Below are 20,321 nucleotides of genomic sequence, written 5' to 3' on the forward strand. Positions count from 1 at the left end.
CTATGCACAAGGCATGTATTATTTATATGTGAAATTTATAAAATTATATATACATACACATACATGCTTATCTATACTTACATACTCACACTCACCATTGAGCTCACTTTTGTAGCACTAATCAGTTCCATGCCCAATTATTATCGCTGTCTTATATAACTACATGATTTTTAGCACCAAAACGAGACATCTTCTTGGGTACAGGATAGATATTTGTGCATATAGATATGTGTGTTCATGTATGTTTGTGTTTATAAAGGAACTGTTTCTCCCTTTTATGCTTCAGTAATGCATTATTCCAATAAACAGTCTCTTCACCATAGTTTTGGAATTCTAAATCTACTTTTGGAAAACTGTATTCATAGTTACAAAATATATATATGATCAAAACCTATTGAGTACATATGCTCTTTAAATCTGGCTAAAACCTAGCCATTAAACAAATTTTTTAAAAGCAAAACACCCTCTTATTGGATGTTATGGTAACTTTAAATATACCAGTACCTGTACTTAGAATAGTTGATTTATATTTTAAAAGTTGACAAAATGATGTTGCAGGTTTGTAAAACACTATGCATCTGCATTAAATATATAAAGGTTTTTACTAAGGGTCTGGTTCATTTCATTGTCTAACATTTTTATGTTCCAAGATTGACTAATATCTTAGTCATTATTCTTATAGTCTTAAAATTATGGCTTATTAAGGCTTTCACACAAAAAGCTCTATTTTAATCAATTATAAAAACAAGTTCTATTTAAAAGAAAAAAATGTACATGAACACTAAAAGTACTCATGGATCTCATCCTGTACAAAGTGACTTTGTGGAGAGGAGGCTCATTCCCAATAAGAACACCTTCTGGTAGCACATGTAAACCTGGTTTAGTTCCTCTGCTCTGCAGTTATTCAGCATGTAAAATTTAAACCATTTCACATTAACATTTAAATTTAACACAGTGCAAATATTTGAGAATAACTTGTTCCCCCCAGTGAAACAAGAGCCAGCATTATACTTAATATTCTTCATATCTATTTACACATTGAGTTAAAAGTTCACAATAAACTTAGAAATTTGCTGAATATCATCAGAAATGTAACTGAACTTGCAGCAATTGAATTTACAATATTTGATAGTTACTTGAGTGAATGCATAAAATTTTCCAGGCTGTACTCTGAGTCATATTGCTCTTGATCCCAAAGATCACTCATGTTTTCAAGAATTGATTTCATACTTGCTTTTTCAGAAGTAGAGGTATCAGCTTTTTCTGCTTTACCATCCTTATCAAGAGTAAACAGATCAAGAAGGTGATCAGTCCGCATACTATGCAAACTTGAATTCTCTTGGCTAATAACAGTATTCGCTATGTTCATCTTGAATTTCTGCAAACCCATTATTTTCTCTTCCAGTGTTCCTCTGGTTATCAGTTGGTAAATGTTAATGACACGTTTCTGCCCAATGTGATGGGTCTGGTCCATGGCTTGTAGCTCTCGCATAGGATTCCAGTCATGCTCCACAAACACAACTGTGTCAGTGCCTGTCAAATTAAGCCCCAGGCCACCAACATGAGTTGTAAGTAACAGCACATCTATGGATGGATCATTGTTAAACCTGGAAACAATGGAATGCCTCTGACCAGGAGGTATGCTGCCACCTAATCTCAAATAAGTGACAGAAGGCAGATGAGGTTTGAGCAAATCATGTTCTACTATACCAAGCATGCTTTTAAGCTGACAGAAAATCAGTATCCTGTGCTGGGCCACATTGGACCCTGTGCCACTCTCTGAAGTGCTGCCATTTCCCAAACCACAGTCCAATAGCAATTGTTTCAAAGCTGAAAGTTTGGGCGCATGTTGAATATCATGAAGAGAAGAATTCTGAACTGCCAGCTTTTCAATAATGTTCTTGAATTCTGGATGTTGAGGTGTTAAGACTAATGCTGGGTGGTTTCAGAGTTTACGTAAGTATTGTAATGCCTGGAATACATGGCCAGTACACTTTAATCTTTGGTTTTTCAGTTTCTGCAGAAAGTGCAACTGAAGAAACTTTTCCTTCAACATCATATTTGGCATGTGACTTAGCAAAATCTTCATAGAGCTGAACCTGGAGAGGACTAAGAGTACAATAATAGTCTTGAATAATTTTAGGTGGAAGATCCTGCAGAACATCTTCTTTCATTCTCAAAAGAAATGGCAGGACTTGGCAGTGCAATGCATCCATTGCAAGAACACCTGCTTCTTGTTCTCGACTGGAACTTCGAGCATCACTACTTGCTAATATAGGTTTACTATATCGAGCAGCAAACAGGAGTAAAGTACCCAAAAATCCTGGCATGAGGAAATCAAATAAAGACCACAGTTCCAAAACGTTGTTCTGGATTGGTGTTCCAGAAAGAATAATCCTATAATTAGCAGTCAGTTGTTTTACTGCTTTTGACAATTTTGTTTTTTATTTTTGATGACATAGCCTTCATCAAGAATACAGTAGTTAATTTAATATTTCTAAAAAAATCTATATGATTCCTCACAACATCATATGAAGCCACTATCAGATTATTCCTTTTTTGGGGGGGGTATTAGGGATCGAACTCCAGTCCTTGTGCTTGTGCAGCAGGTGGCAAAACCACTGAGCTAAATGCCCAGCCCGAGATTATGCCTTTTTACTTGATGCTGGAACTTTATTCTTTCAGTGGGAGGTCCAGTATAATGCAATGGATTAAGATATTCTCTGGAGCAAAATTTACCTATTTCATCTACTCAATGACCTGTTAAGGTTGGTGGACAAGCCACCAAGGAAGGAAGTGGTATACATTCTGCCAATTTTGAATTTACATATTCCTGGGGCCTGTGACAATGATCTCCTGCTAGAATGCAGATGGACTGAAAAGTTTTTCCTAAACCCATATCATCACACAGTATTCCATGAAGTTTATACTTATTGAGAAATGCTAATGAGTTCACACCATCCTGTTGATATTTTCTTAGTTCAGCATTGATGGGCACTGGGATTTTATAATTTTCTTTTTTAAAAAATTATTTTATTGGTACATTTTAAGTATACAATATGTTTACATTTATCATTGTGTGCTTGTACCTGTACGTGATGTATCTTGGTTCTTATTTTTTTCCCCATTACCTGTGCACCCTTCACCCCCTCCACCCTTCCCTATTTACATAGATTTCTTTTCCATTTTTTTCTTTTCTCATAATATTTCCATTCCCTTTCCTTTCCCCTTTCCCTCCCACCACCCCTACACCTTTGGACCTTTTCCTATTTCAAATTATCAATTATTCATTTTTATTTGTATTAAATTCTTTTATTGGTACATTGTAGGTATACAACACAATTACAGTTCTCATTGGGAATTGTACCTTTACATAATGCATCTTGGTTCTGATTTTTTCCCCATTCCTAGCCCTCCTTCATGCCCTCCACCCTTCCCTATTTACAAAGACTTTATTTCCATTTTTTCCATTTCTCATCATTTTTCCTTTCCCTTCTTTCTTTCCCCTGCCCCTCCCATTACCCCTATCCATTTGGACATTTTCTTCCTATTTTACATTTTTGATTATTCATTCTAATAATTGGTACATTTTAGGTAGACAATATAACGACATCCATCATTGGAAATTTGCACCTTTACATAGTCTCTCTTGGTTCTTATTTTTCACCCTTGCCCAGCCCTGCCTTAAACCCCTCCAGTCCTCCCTATTTACAAAGATTTTGTTCCTATTTTTCCATTTTCTCATATTAATCACATTCCCTTCTATCCTTTCCCCTAGCCCTCCCACTTCCTTCCCCTTTGCCCCTTTTCTTCCTATTTCACATCACTTATTATACATTTAGTCCTTATTTACACTTTCAGTTTCTCACACAAGAGAAACTATTTGGTATTTAGACATGTGTGTCCTATTTATTTCACTTAAGAGTATCACCTCAATGTGCATCCACTTAGCTATAAATGACTGTAATTTCTCATTTTTTATGGCTGAGTAGTACTCCATTTTATAAAAATCCACATTTTCTTTATCCAGTCTCCAGTTGATGGGCATTTGGGCTGTATCCAAGTTTGAGCTATTACAAACTGTGCTGCTATGAACATGGGCACACATATATCACTGTGATATGATTCTTTTAATTCTTTGGGGAAGATCCTCAGCAGGGGAATAGCAGGGTCAAATGGGACTTCTAGTCCTAGTTCTTTGAGGTATCTCCATACTGATTTCCACTGTGGTTGCACCAGTCTCTACACTCCCACCAGCAGTGGAGCAGGGTTCCTCTTTCCCCACAGGCCTGCCAGCATTTGTTATTGGTTGATTTCATGATAGCAGCCATTCTTTCTGAAGTGAAGTGTAATCTCAGTGTTGTTTTCATTTGCATCTCTCGAATGACCAGTGATGTTGAACATTTTTTCATGTATTTATTTGCTATTTCTACTTTATCTGAGAAATGTCTGTTCATTTCAGCTGCCCATTTTCGGATTGGGTTTTTAAATTTGGGAGGTCTGATCTTTTTAAGTTCTTTATAGATTCAAGATAGTAGACCTTTGTCTGAGGAAGAGCAGGTGAAGATTTTTTCCCACCTTGTGGGTTGTCTCTTCACACTGCTGGTGGTTTCTATTGCTGTGCAGAAGCCTTTTAATAAGAAGACATCCCATTTGTTGATTGTTTGTGCTAGTTCATGGGCAAATGAGGTTTTGTTCATAAAATCTTTTCCTACACCGATGTCTTCAAGGGTTCTACCTAACCTCTGTTCCAACTGGTTCAGAGTTTCTATTTTAATATTTAGATCTTTAATCCATTTTGATTTTAGTTTAGTGCATGGTGAGAGATAAAGGTCTAGTTTTAATCTTTGGCAAGTTGAAGCCCAGTTTTTGCAGCACCATTTATTAAAGAGGCTATCTTTCCTCCAGTGAGGGTGTTTGGCCCCTTTGTCAAAGATGAGATGGCTGAGTGTGTCTGGTGTTGTTTCTGCATCTTCTAATCTGTTCCACTGGTCCTCAAGCCTGTTTCTTTGCCAGTACCATGCTGTTTTTATCAGAATAGCTTTGTAGTAGAGTTGCAGGTTGGGGATTGTGATACCCCCTGCCATGTCTCTGTTACCTAGAATTGCTTTTGCTATTCTGGGTCTCTTCTTGTTCTAAATGCATTTTTGGATTGTTTTCTCAAGGTCTATGAAGTATGCTGCTGGGATCTCAATTGGAATTGCATTAAATCTATATAGCAGTTTTGGAAGTATGGCCATTTTCACTCTAATAATCCTTCCTACCCAGGAGCAGGGGATGTCTGTCCATTTTCTGATATCATCTTCAATCTCTCTTTTCAGAGTGCTGTAGTTTTCAGAGAAGAGGTCTTTGATTTCTTTCATTAAGATGATTCCTTGGTAGTTCAGTTTTTTGGATGCTATTGTGAAAGGAATTATTTGCCCTATTTCTCTCTCAGTGAGTCTGTCATTGGTGTAGAGGAAAGCTATTGATTTTTGTGTGTTGACCTTGTAACCAGCTACTTGACTGAATTGGGTTATTAAGTCTAGAAGACTTTTGGTGGCGTTCTTGGGGTCTTCTATATAGAGTATCATGTCATCTGCAAATAATGACAATTTGACTTCTTCATTACCTATCTTTATTCCTTTTATTTCTTTCTCTTGTCTAATTGCCATGGCTAATGTTTCCAGAACTATATTGAACAAGAGTGGTGATAGTGGACATCCTTGTCTTGTTCCTGATTTGAGTGTGAAGGATTTCAGTTTTTGACCATTTAGTATGATATTGGTTGTTGGTTTTTCATAGATGGCTTTTATCAGTTTGAGGTAGAGACCATCTATTCCAATTTTTTGTAGGGTTTTTATCATGAATGCATGTTGGATTTTGTCAAATGCTTTTTCTGCGTCTATGGAGATAATCATAAATTTTTTGTCCTTGGCTCTATTGATATAGTGTATTACATTAATTGATTTTTGTATATTGAACCATCCCTGCATCCCTGGAATGAACCCCACTTGATCAGGGTGTATGATCTTCTTGATGATCTTCTGCATTCTGTTTGCCAGTATCTTATTAAGGATTTTTGCATCTATGTTCATTAGTGAGATTGGCCTATAGTTCTCTTTTTCATTTGGGTCTTTCTCTGCTTTGGGGATCAAGGTGATGCTTGCTTCCAGGAATGAATTTGGGAGAACTGCTTCCCTTTCAATTTCATTGAAGAGTTTAAACAGTAGTGACAGCAGTTCCTCTCTAAATGTCTTGTAGAATTCAGCAGTGAAGCCATCAGGGCCTGGGCATTTCTTAGTTGATAAGGTTTTAATTACATTTTCAATTTCATTGGTTGATATTGGGTTGTTCAGAATTTTTAGGTCTTCTTCGTTCAACTTTGGTAATTCATATGTATCCAGGAATCTGTCCATTTCTTCTGTGTTGTCCATCTTATTGGCGTATAGGTTCTGGAAGTAGGTACTGATGATCTTCTGGATTTCTGCTGAGTCTGTTGTAATTTCACCCTTTTCATTCCCAGTTGCATGGATTTGGGCCTTTTCTTTCCTTTTTCTGACAAGGTTGGCTAAAGGTTTGTCAATTTTGTTGATTCTTTCAAAGAACCAACTCTTGGCTTCATTGATTTTTTGTATTGTTCTCTTAGTCTCCATTGCATTGATTTCTGCTCTGATCTTTATAATTTCATCCCTTGTTTGAGTTTTGGGGTTGTCCTGCTGTTCTTTTTCTAGAAGCTTGAGGTTCAGCATCAGGTTGTTTAATTGGACTCATTCTGTTTTCCTAATATGCATATTCACTGCTATGAATTTCCCTTGTAAGACAGCTTTCACTGTGTCCCATAGATTCTGATATGTTGTATTGTCATTGTCATTTAATTGAAGGAACTGTCTCATTTCTTCTTTAATTTCCTCTGTGAACCATTGGTTATTCTGAAGTGTGTTGTTCAATTTCCACATGTTTATGAAATTTTTTGAGTTTCTTTTTCTATGGATCTCCAATTTCATTGCACTATGGTCTGATAATATACAGGGGATAACTTCAATTCCTTTGCACTTACTGAAACATGTTCTATGTGTGAGTATGTGGTCTATTTTGGAGAATGACCCATGTGCAGCTGAGAAGAATGTGTATTCTGATTTTGTGGGGTGGAAGACTCTGTAAACATCTGTTAAGTTCATTTGTTCAAGAGTTTGATTGAGTTCTAGTATTTCATTACTTATTTTTAGTCTAGTTGATCTATCTATTTGTGACAGTGGGGTGTTGAGGTCCCCCACTACAATTGTATTAGTGCATATATGACTTTTCATGTCTGTTAGTATTTGTTTTATATAGTTGTGTGCACTAGTGTTTGGTGCATAGATATTTATGATTGTCATCTCTTCCTCTTGGATTGTTCCCTTTACAAGGATGTAGTGTCCTTCTTCATCTCTCTTAATCAGTGTTGGTTTGAAATCTACTTGATCTGCAAAGAGGATGGCTACTCGTGCTTTTTTTCGGGTTTCTGTCACATGGAGTATTGTTTTCCACCCTTAAACTTTCAGTCTATGAGTTTCCTTTTGAATTAAGTGTGTTTCTTATATGCAGCATATTGTTGGATTTTGCTTCTTGACCTATTCTGCCAGTCTATTTCTTTTGATTGGTAAATTGAGACCATTAACATTGATGGTTATAACTGAAACGTATTGACTTGTCATTGCCATGACTTTTTCTTTTTGTTGGGTTCTCCCCCTTTACATTTAATTTCTTGTCATGCCAGATGGGTTCCTTCTGCTTTGCTTCCTGGGGTTGTGATCCTCAATGTCTGTTCCTAGGATATTGTGTAAAATTCTTTGGAGTGCTCGCTTGGTATTCACGAAGTTCCTTAGGTGCTCTTTGTCATGAAAGTATCTTATTTCTTCATCAATTTTCAAAGATAGTTTTGCAGGGCACATCAATCTGGGTTAGAGGCTGTTTTCTTTTAGGGCTTGGAATATGTCACTCCAAGCTCTTCTTGCCTTGATGGTTTGTGTTGAGAAGTCTGCTATGATTCTGATGGGCTTTCCTTTGTATGTGATTTGTTTCTTTTCTCTAACTGCTTGTAGAACTTTGTTCTTCTGTTGTGTTTCTGGAATCTTAACAATTATATGCCTATATGTAGATTTTTTTAATCAAGGCTATTTGGAGTCCTATATGCCTCACTTATGTGTATGTCAAGCTCTTTTCCCCTGCTTGGGAAGTTTTCTGCCATTATTTCTGTGAAGAGATTTTTTATGTCATCTGCACCCTCTCCTGTTTCTTCATTGAGCCCAATCAGTCTTATGTTATTCTTCTTTGCATTATCTAGCAGCTGCTGGATTGATTTCTCATGTTCCCTTATAATTTTGAAGCAATTTTTCTTTTCCTGGTCACTAATTGCAATCTTATCTTCTATATCTGAAATTCTGTCCTCACATTGGCTCATTCTGCTGTGTAGACTTTCAATGGAGTTTTTCATGTCCTGTAAACCTATTTGCATGTGTTTTATGGATTCCATTTTTTTCTTATATTGGGATTTCATCATGTTCCTCAGCTCCTCTCTAGATTTATTAATCATGTCTTGCAGTAGGCGCACAATTTCTCCTGTTATCTGAGAAATTATTTCTGATTTCATTTTTTCTAGATCCCCTTTTGTTGCCAGTTCAGTGGGTCCCGGTGGTTGAGTATCAGAGTGTTCCATCTCATTTCTGTTTGGGGTTGCTGTAGGTGATCTGGAAGTCCGGTTTTGAGACTTATTTATGTGTTTTCTCATTTCAACTGTGATGGGGGGCTGTTAGCACCTGCACAGATTACCTCCTCTGAGCTGCGTGTGATGGGCCAGGGGCCATGAGCAACAGTAGGGATGGTGACCCCAAATCCCTTTCCTGTCGGCTGGGAGCAGCGGGAAGGATGGTGGCCGGGAAGCCCCTTCTTCTGGACCAGGAGCAGTGGGATTGCGGCTCAGAAACCCCTCCCTCTTGGCTGGGAGCCTTGGGAGTGATGGTGGCCTGGAAGCCCCTTCCTCTGTGCCAGGAGTAGCGGGACAGAAGGTGGCCCCAAAGCCCTTTCCTCTGGGGTGGGAGCAGCAGGAGAGATGGTGACTGGGAAGCCCCTTCCCTGGACCAGGAGCAGTGGGATGACAGCTCAGAAGCCCCTACAGGGCCAGGAACATTGGGACTCAGTACCTTTGTCTGGTGGTCTGGTGTCCTCTGCATCTTTGTAGTGTGTAACCATGTGGCTGCCTGTCTGCAGCAGGGTGATTCAGTGTCTTCCGCGTGACTCAGGACCGCGGTAGGGTGTGCACAGACCTTTCTGTGTGCAGTAGGCTGATTCAGCATGTTCTGTGCAAATCAGGACCTCGGCAGTGTGTGCACAGACCTGCCTGTCTGCAGCGGGCTGATTCGGTGTGTCTCATTATTCATTTTAATAATTTTCATCCTTACTTAAACTTTCAGTTTCTCACACTAGAGAAACTATTCAGTGTGCGTCTTATTTATTTCACTTAACAGGATGGCCTCAATATGCATCCATTTAGCTATAAATGTCTCTTGTTTCTCATTCTTTATGGCTGAGTAGTATTCCATGTTATAAAAAAAATCACATCTCCTTTATCCAGTTTCCAGTTGATGGGCCCTTGGGCTGTTTCCAAGCTTTAGCTATTACAAACTGTGCTGCTATAAACATGGGTGCACATATATCACTGTGCTATGATTCTTGTAATTCTTTGGGGAAGATACCCAGCAGGGGAATAGCAGGGTCAAATGGGACTTCTAGTACTAGTTCTTTGAGGTATCTCCATACTGATTTCCCCAGTGGTTGCACCAGTCTGCACTCCCACCAGCTGTGTAGCAGGGTTCCTCTTTCCTTACAGTCCCACCAGCATTTGTTATTGGTTAATTTCATGATAGCAGCTATTCTTTCTGGGGTGAGGTGGAAGCTCAGTGTTGTTTTCATTTCTTTAATGAACAGTGATGTTGAACAATTTTTCACATGTTTATTTGCTATTTCTACTTCTTTGAGAAATGTCTGTTCATTTCTGATGCCCATTTTTGAAATGTATCTTTGAATTTGGGGGGTCTGTTTTTTTTCAATTCTTTAAATATTCTAGATAGTAGATCTTTGTCTCCGTTGGTGGATTCTCTTGCACTGCAGAAGCTTTTTAATAAGATGAGATCCCAGTTGTTGATTCTTTGTACTAATTCCCATGCTACTGTGGTTTTGTTCATAAAGTCTTTTCCCATGCCAATGTTTTCAAGAGTTCTACCTAACTTATCTTCCAGCAAGTTTAGTGTTTCTGTCTTAATATTTAGATCTTTAATCCACTTAGATCTTAGTTTAGTGCATGGTGATAGGTATGGGTCTAGTTTTAATCTTTGGTGGGTTGAAATCCAGTTTTTCCAGCACCATTTATTAAATAGGCTATCTTTCCTCCAATGAGGGTGGTTGGTTCCTTTGTCAAAAATGAGATGGATGAGTATGTCTAAAGTTGTTTCTGCATCTTCTAATCTATTCTACTGATCCTCAGGTCTGTTTATTTGCCAGTACCATGTTGTTTTTATCACAGTAGTTTTGTAGTATAGTTTCAAGTTGGGGATTGTGATACCCCCAGCCATGTCTCTGTTGCCTAGAATTGCTTTTGTTATTCTAGGCCTCTTCTTTTTCCAACTGAATTTTTGGATAATTTTCTCTAATTCTGTGAAGTATATTGTTGGAATTTCAATTGGCATTGCATTAAATCTATATAGTAGTTTTGGAAGTATGACCATTTTCACTATATTGGTTCTTCCTACCCAGGAACAAGGGATGTCTTTCCATTCCTTATATCCTCTTTGATCTCCTTTTTCAGAGTGCTGTAGTTTTCAGTGTAGAGATCTTTTGCTTCCTTTGTTAGGTTGGTTTCTAGATATTTCATTTTTTTGGATACTATTGTAAAAGGAATTGTTTCACTAATTTCTCTCTCTGTGAGTCTGCTCATTGTGTACAAGAAGGCTATTGTTTTTTGATTGTTGACCTTATATTCAGCTACTATACTGAAGCTATCAATTAAGTCTGTAAGTGTTTTGGCCGAATTTTTTGGGTCTTCTGTATAAAGTATCATATCATCAGCAAATAAAGACAGTTTAACTTTTTCCTTTCCTATCTTTATTCCTTTTATTTCTTTCTCTTTTCTAATTGCTGTGGCTAATGTTTCCAGAACTATGCTGAACAGGAGGGGTGATAGTGTCATCCTTGTCTTGTTCCTGACTTTAGCATGAAAGTTTTCAGTTTTTGACCATTTAGTATGATGTTGGCTGTTGGTTTTTCATAAATATCTTTAATCAGGTTGAGATAAAGAACTTCTATTCCAATTTTCTGTAGGGGTTTTATCATGAATGGGTGTTGGATTTTGTCAAATGCTTTGTCTGCATCTATTGAAATGATCATATAGTTTTTGTCCTTGACTCTGTTAATATATTGTATTACATTTATTGATTTACAAATGTTGAACCATCCTTGCATCCGTGAGATAAATCCAACTTGGTCAGCGTGTATGATCTTGATGACCTTCTGTATTCCATTTGCCAGTATCTTGTTGAGGATTTTTGCATCTGTGTTCATTAGGGAGATTGGCCTGTAGTTCTCTTTTTGGGTTGGGTCTTTCTCTGGTTTTGGAATCAAAGTCACACTTGCTTCCAGGAATGAATTTGGAAGCCTTGCTTCCCTTTCAATTTCCTTGATGAGTTTAAAGAGTAATGGTGATAGTTCTTCTTTATTTTATTTATTTATTTATTTTTTCATTAAATAAATTTATTTGTTAAAATAATTTAACTCCAAATACAACTGTTGAATTTGCACTGAGTTAAAACTACAATTCATTTTTTAATTGAAATGTCAAGGTTTAACAACTGACATTGTTATAAAACAAAAAATGGTTGTTCAATTTTAAATGGTCAGTTGTATTAAAGCTCAACAACTAACTGTGAACTATAATCTCTGGGAAACCCCAAATCAATAGTGATAAGTCTGTTTTCAAAACCTACTGCAGTCATTCTTGAAACCCTGATCAAGATTTAATAGATGCACGATGACAGTTAAAAAAAACAACAAGAAGAAAAAGAAACGAAAAGACCCCCATAGTCTTTAACATTTGATTGGCTAAAGAGACAATTAAAGCTTAACCAGTGCTAACACAGGACTACTGACAGGAACAAAAAAGCCTAAAAAACAAAACCCAACAGAGAGAAACAAAACGCTCAGTTCACACAGACACTGACAACATTCATATGGGGAAAATCCACCCTTGAAAACAAATACCAGACATCCTTAGGCAACATTTCTTTATATAGAAAAGCAAGTATCAGTAATTTTACCACAGAAAAATGATGGCAACTGTAGCAGAGCCAAAGGTTCAGTTCTAATTCTACAAACCAAAGGACAAAAATCATCAAAGCACCTTTCAACAGTTTAAGGAAAGATTTTATATAATACTTCTGATCAGATGCCGGCTTGTTTTGTGTAAGTTGAATAAAATGAAAGGCATCAGTTGCCATCACTATCAGAGCTTAAAGGAACCCAAAAGTCGCAACAGTAAGAGAAAAAAAATTTTAAGAAAAAATGCTGCCTTTATATAAAAGTAAAAAACAAAAGAAAAGAAAAACCTGACCACAACAGCTAAAGAAATAGTGGGTCTTTGGATCAAACCATAATATTTTTAAGGCATGTTAGAAAAACTTTCACTTATCTAGATGCTAATCTGATCAGGGCATAATGTAAGCAGTGACCCAGGTCACCAACTTTCCTCTGTAGCCACTATGATTTCATGTGCCAACAAGTGTAACCGTCCTGCTCTTGAGCTTTTTATTCCCATCTCTGCAAGCATATTCATTCTTGCTGATTTGGTTTCTCAGTGATTTGGATTCGTGCCAACAATGGCAGAGGCAGGAGGCCTCCGTTTCTGGGAAGTTTTGATGTCTTGTCACTACACACGTAGGGCTGCGTGCAAACACCCATCAGGCGGCCAATCAGTTCTCAGCAACATCTTCACAGTAAAAGCCCACCTTACTGTCTGACAAACATTTCTAGTCAAAACTCCAAATTTGACAATCTTTTCCACCTCATTTTGCCAGACCTTTCACATTATTTCACCTATTTTTCGTGTCTGCATAGCAATCCATGATATAAAACTGTGGAGTCTGTAGGGCTGTTTCTAACACACAACATTAGTTGTCACAAATTGGTATTATGGAATTCTAAAACACAGAATCATTATTAGAAGTTAAAAGCTTCAAAACTCAACCAATTTACTAACAAATATTTCTATTTCAGTAGTTAAATCATACTTCTTGAATCTTTGATTATTCTGTTTGGGTCAAATCAACTTTTACATGGTGAAATTTGCCTGAAGAAAATTGGTTAAAACTTTTTTGTCCTATAAACAAGGTGCTTTGTAATCGAAGATTATAAAGAAATTTATACTGAAGAATGTAAATATTCACAATTCAAAGATTCTCTAACAAACATTGTCTAGTTTTATTCACATTTTTGCTTCAGTTTTCTCATCTATGAAAAATACTATCAACTCTTTTCCTACCTTTAAAGCCTGATGCCAGTTACTAAACACTTGGGGGTTACCGATGATTTCCAGGATGTAGAAAAGATCCTTAAATAATTTCAAAGAAAAAAATGTTTTTGATACACTATATTCTGCAGTATAGATTCTCAGTATAGGTAATTATCTCTGACTTGTGCCAAATTCTTAGGAACAATAAACACACATGCACACACAGACACACACTCTTCTCTCAGTTACACATGTAAGACCAGAGGTTACTTGCACAAGACTGTGGAACCAAGAAAATTTGGGTGCTAAGTATATCACAGGCTCAGTGATATTGCAGTTCTGAAAGCCAAATATCTCTCCAGAGAGTGGGCTCAAGATCAAAGCTTCAGCATTTCTAAATCTGAAGTGAGGTGAAAACCTTTCCACATTTGATTGTAAAACTTTTGAATAGGTTTTTCCTGTGCCATTACTCATGCAAATGATAAATACCTCACGGCTATCAAAACCAAAAATGTCAGAGCTTGAGCACCTTTTCAAAACAAAATATTCACCCCAGCTTTATTTGCCACTTCAGTAATCAGGGCAGAATTGTTATAAGAAAACCTTTATATAATTCTCCAGGAAAATTAAAGATAAAAGGCTTTTTGTCCCTCACCTTCCACACTATAATTTATGTTCTACTTTTAAGCCCAAATTATTTCACATGGTTATTCAATTGTTTAAATGCCTGCAGTAAAGCTCTGCTACAGCAAACTGGATTTCCAAAGCAGGTTAGCCAAGGGTCACATCACACCATAGCCCTTAAATGCAAGAAGGAATTTGCTGCTTTAACGAACATAAAAATGCCAGATATTTGTACTGTCCTGTGAGGTTTCTGCAAACGGGAACATGTGGCTGCAACATGGCTTCATTTTCCTTACATGATGGTACTAGTTAAGCTACTAGAATGCTTCTTGTTAGTAAGGCTAGGCAATCTCTCCATCTCAGTTGCTTCCTTCTTGTTCAGGAAATAAAGACCATCCCTGCTTGGTTAACAGAGGGTGGGTTTGGGATTTTAATTCTGGTCAAACCCTTGTGAGAGCCTCCATTTTCTGTGGCAAAGCAGGTGACTTAGCAAATTCCAAAGCCAGACTGTATTTTCACACAACTTTGTTCTGACTTTTGCTCTATCAGGATTGATGTGTGAGTTAGTACTAGGTCATAAATTAGGATAACATCTACAATTAAGCAATTTTGAAAAACAGACACGTGTCAGCTGTGCAAACTCTCCCTGCAATGCTGTTGGCAGGCCAGCTGTTATGTTACTTGACGGAATACACTGGTTAGGAGCTCTCTCCCAATTCCTGAAATTCAGTACTCTCATAGGAAAATATTCTCCTTTAGTTATGTTTTTTTGTAAAGAAGACAAAATATTTAACTGTGAGTGGTCAGAGGAATTCTGGTTTCTCCCTCCTGATTCAGTTGAATTTATACAATAGTTGCTTCTGTCAACTCAGGGACAATGCCATCATCGCTTTCAAATGAGATCACCCTGTAGATCGATAGGCTACGCCTTCAAGTTGCAGATGCATAAAGGAGGCTGAGGACAATGGTGAAAACTGTAGTTACTGAACCCACATGTACTCAAAGACATCAACTGACAATCACTGCTCATTTCTGAATAAGGGCTGCAGTGCACTGTAGTTTCACAATACACATCCTGCCAACTCTGCAATGTGGTAGGCAAAGTCTATCGCCTATGATACCGGGCAAGTCCTATACAGGACGGCCAAATTTGGATGCTATTGTATGTTACAGGCAGAACAGCATGGATCATCTTTGTCAGGCTGAGCAGCATAGTTCATCTGCCTCACAATTTCTGCAAAGAGTTCGTCCACCATTGTTTTACTCTTAGCAGAAGTCTCCATAAAGGGATAGCCCCACTCTTTGGCAAGGGCTCGGCCTTCATTGGAAGATACTTCTCTCTCACTCTCCAGGTCCACTTTGTTCCCAACCAAGATGACTGGCACTTTCTCATACTGCTTCACGCGGATGATCTGATCCCGCATGGGCTTGATGTCCTGGAAGCTCTGATGGTTGACCAGGCTGTGGACGAGGATGAAGCCCTGGCCGTTCTTGATGTACAGGTCCTGCATGGACGCGAACTGCTCGGTGCCCGCCGTGTCCAGGATCTCCAGCACCGATGGTGACGAGTCCACCTCGATATCCTTGCGGTAGAAGTCTTAGATGGTGGGGTCGTATTTCTCGATGAAGGTGCCTGTCACAAACTGCACGGTCAGGGTGGATTTGCCCACCCCGCCCGAGCCCAGCACCACCACTTTGTACTCTCGCATCGTCCCTCCGCGGGCGCCGCCGCCGCCGCCCGCGACATAGACCTGCCCCACGCTGTCCTGCTCACGGCCGCCCGCCGAGGCCCCCCGGATGCCAGCGGGGCGGCGGCTGAGGGCGCAGCGGCCCTGGGCCTAGGCGTGGTCCAAGCCGGCGGCCGATAGTTCTTCTTTAAATGTCTTGTAGAATTCAGCAGTGAAGCCATCAGTACCTGGGCTTTTCTTTGTTGGTAAATTTTTTATTACATTTTCAATTTCACTCATTGTAATTCGGGTGTTTCCAATTTCTATATCTTCTTCATTTAACTTTGGCAATTCATATGTATCTAGGAATCTGTCCATTCCTTCTGTGTTTTCTATTTTATCAGAGTACAGGTTCTCAAAGTAGGTATTGATGATCCTCTGGATTTCTGCTGGGTCTGTTGTGACTTCACCTTTTCACTTTTTCTTAACTGCATGGATTTGAGCCTTTTCTTTCCCTTTTTAAATAAGATTGGCTGAAGGTTTATCGATTTTATTTATTCTTTCGAAAAACCAACTCTTTGACTCGTTAATTTTTTTTATTATTCTCTTAGTGTGCATTGCATTGATTTCTGCTTGGATCTTTATAATTTCCTTTCTTGTATGAGCTTTGGGTTTGTTATAGGCTTGTTTTTCTAGGAGCTTGAGGGTCTGTAGTAGGTTATTGATGTGAGTTTTCTCTGTTTTCCTAATATGGGCATTCAGAACTATGAATTTCCCGCGTAGAACTGCTTTCATTGTGTCGCATAGATTCCTGTATGTTGTACTGGCATTATCATTTACTTGTAGAAACTGTCTAATTTCTTCTTTAATTTCCTCTGTGACCCATTGGTTGTTCAGGAAGGTGTTATTCAGTTTCCATGTGTTTGTTGTTTTGCGGTTTCTTATGTTATTGATCTCCAATTTTATTGCACTATGGTCTGATAATATACAGGAGTAACTTCAATTCTTTTAAATTTACTTAGACATGTCCTATGAGCTAGCATGTGGCCTATTCTGGAGAATGACCCTTGTGCAGCCAAAAAGAATGTGTATTCCAAATTTGTGGGGTGGAACACTCTGTAAATATCTATTAAGTCCATTTGTTCAATAGCTTGGTTCAGTTCTAGAATTTCCTTGTTAACTTTTTGTCTAGATGATCTGTCTATTTGTGATAGTGGGGTATTGAGGTTCCCCACTACAACTGTGTTAGTGTTTATTTGGTTTTTCATGTCTATTAATATTTGTTTTGTATAGTTGGGGGCATTCGTATTTGGTGCATATGTATTTAGGATTGTCATCTCTTCCTCTTGGATCATTTCCTTCACAAGGATGTAGTGACCATCTTTGTCTCTCTTAATTAGTTTTGGTTTGAAATCTACTTCATCTGGAAATAAGATTGCTACCTGTGCTTTTTTCTGGGTTCCTTTCATGTGGAGAACTGTTTTCCATCCTTTTACTTTCAGTCTATGGATTTCTTTTTGAGTTAGGTGTGTTTCTTGCATATTGCTAGATTTTGCTTCTTAATCCATTCTGTAAGTCTTTTTCTTTTGATTGGTGAATTGAGGCCATTAACATTGAGAGTTATAATTGATAGGTATTGACCCATCCTTGTCATGATGTTCTGCTGTAGTTGGCTCTTGTATTTCTTATTTTTTCCCCCTTTCCCTTTAGTTTCTTACCTTGTCTGGTGGCTTCACTCTGTTGGGCCCCATAGAGTTGTGACCTTCATTGTCTTTTTCTAGGATTTTGCTTAGAATTGTTTGGAGTGCTGGTTTGGTGTTCATGAAATTTCTCAGGTGTTCTTTTTTGTGGAAGTATCTAATTTCCCCATGGATTTTGAAAGATAATTTTGCAGGATACAACAGTCTAGGTTGGAAGTTATTTTCTTTTAGGGCTTGAAATACTTCACTCCAGGCTCTCCTTGATTTGAAGGTTTGTTTTGAGAAGTCTGCCATGATTCTGATGGGCTTTCCTTTGTAGGTGATTTATTTCTTTTCTCTAACTGCCTGCAGCATTTTGTTTTTCTGTTGGGTTTCTGGGATCTTGATTATTATGTTTACATGTAGTTTTTTTTTATCATGGCTAGTTGGAGTTCTATATGCCTCACTGATCTGTATGTCCAATTCTCCACCTCTGTCTGGGAAGTTTTCTAGTATTACTTCTGTGAACAGTTGTTTTATGTCAGTTGTACTTTCAAATGTTTTTTCGTGGACTCCTATCAGTCTTGTTACTCTTCTTTGAATCATCTAGCAGCTGATGTATTGATTTCTCGAGGTCCCTTACTATTTTGACGAGATCTCTGTTTTCATGGTCTCTAACTGTGATCCTGTCTTCTATATCTGGTATTCTATTTTAGGTTCCCTTAATTTGCTCTACATGCTTTCAATGGAGTTTTTGATCTCCTGAATATCTGTTTGAATCTGTTTCATGGATTCCATTTCTTTCTTATGTTGGGTGATCATTGTTTCCAATTGTTCCTTATGCTGGGCATTCATAGCTTCCAGCATGTTTCTGAGCTCATCTATTTTTTTATCTGTTTCTGTTCTAGATCCTCTAATGATGTCTTTGACTCTGCTCACCATCTCTGTAGTTATCTGGGAGATTATTTCTGTTTTGAGTTTTCTAGAGCCTCATTCATCTGTGTTGTTACTTCCTGTGCTATCATTTCTGGGTGTCCAGGTGATTGATTATCAGACTTTTCCACCTCGTTTCCCCCAGAATTTGCCTTTTGTGGGTTGGAAGTCTGAGTTTGTTTCTTGCTTAAATGTCTTCTCTTTTGTTTTTGGTACTGTCCTTGGTTTAGTTCCTGGGTTGATATTTTGAAGTTGCTTATTTTTTTTTTCATGCATCAAAGTGTCTTTTTTTTTCTTTTTCCCATTAAGTTTATTGGTACATCTTAGATATAAAATACAGTTACATTCATCATTGGGATCCTGTACCTTTACATGAGTATCTTGGTTCTTTTTTTTCCCCTTCCCCAGCCCTCCCTTCTCCCCCTCCACCCTTCCCTATTTGCAGAGACTTTGTTTCCATTTTTTTCCTTTTCTCATATTTTTTCTTTTCCCTTTTTTCCTTTCCCCTACCTCTCACACTTCCCCTGCAACTTTAGACCTTTTTTTCCTGTTACACAATATCAATTATACATTTTTAAATTACAATATCAAGATCTAGGAGACATTACCACAGATTTTACAGAATTTAAAAGGATATAGAAAGCATATTTCAAAAATCTGTTTTGTAATAAATTTGACAACTTCTAAGAAGTACCTTGGAAGACAAATTAATGAAACTGACTCTGGAGGAAATATAAAATTTGAATAGCACCTATTAAAGAAAGTATATTCCTAGCTTGAAAACCTACCTATATGACAACAGCAGGCTCATATACATTTTAATGGATAAATTATATCAAACAATTAAAGCAGAAAAAAGAAGGAACACTTCTCCCCTCATTTTAGGAACTCAACATTGTGCTAATCCTAAAACTGGATAAAGATAATAGAAGAAAAAGTCTGAACATAGATAGAAATTTGTTTAACAAAACAAACTATTAGAAGTCAGATCTGGCAGTATGTAGAAAGTGGTTTTGTTATAGGGATGGCAGCGTTGGTTCAATATTGGAAGATCCACCTCCAAAAGTCATCATTTTAACAGAGGAAAGGAAAAAGCCATATGATCCTGTCACTAGTTGGAGAAAGAGCATTGGACTAAATTCTACAGCTGTTCATGGTAAAAGCTATCAGGATACTAGAAGTAGAACAGAGCCTTCTCAACAGATTAAAGAAATGTACTTCATACTTCCAGCGAGAACGCCTTATATGAATGGAGAAGATACAATGCTTTTTCCTTAAGGTGGGGAACAAGGGAAGATATGCTTACTCTTTATCTGTCCATTAAACTTTGAAACCTAGGCCCTACCAAAATACTATGGCAATAAAATGGCACAATTAGGATAGGATTGGCAAGGTAGAAGCAAAATCTTTATATGTAGATGAAATGATCATCTACAGAGAAAATACTAAGAAATCTCCAGGAGCCCCTAGAACTTGTATTTGAATTTAGCAGGATTAGAAAACACAAGGTATATATAAAAATTCAGGTCTGTGTATACTTGCTATGAATGAAGAATTGGATATTTAAATTTAAAAGTTATGTAGGAGTACAAAGGACCTAGAAAAGTTAAAAACAAAAACAAAAACAAAAACAGTGTTGGAAGACATTTAGTACCTAATTTTAAGACTTCTTCTAAAGGTACAGTAATCAAGGCAATGTTGGTGTAAGGAAAGACATATAGATCATTGGAATAAAACAGAGAATCTAGAAATAGAACCACACATATATGGTCCACTGAGTTTTGAAAGGTTATTTAACATTAGCATTTTATAGAATATAAACTCAATTCAAGAGCCGAGGAAGAGATAGTGTTTTCAGCAAATGTCACTAGAACACCTGGTATCTGTATATAAAAAAATTAA

General features: G+C 37.6%; 2 pseudogenes; both read right to left on the reverse strand.

Annotated features, from left to right (window-relative positions):
• Positions 1–1,132: 1,132 nt before the first annotated feature.
• LOC101704673 (TATA-binding protein-associated factor 172-like) overlaps positions 1,133–20,321 on the reverse strand; it is a 28,945-nt pseudogene continuing 9,756 nt past the window's right edge.
• Positions 15,298–15,702, reverse strand: LOC101712840 (ras-related protein Rap-2a pseudogene; annotated as a pseudogene).

This window comes from Heterocephalus glaber, unplaced genomic scaffold (genome assembly GCF_053883595.1).
Source record: "Heterocephalus glaber isolate CG9 unplaced genomic scaffold, H.glaber_assembly_v1.0 deba00001613, whole genome shotgun sequence".
Lineage (NCBI taxonomy): Eukaryota > Metazoa > Chordata > Mammalia > Rodentia > Bathyergidae > Heterocephalus > Heterocephalus glaber.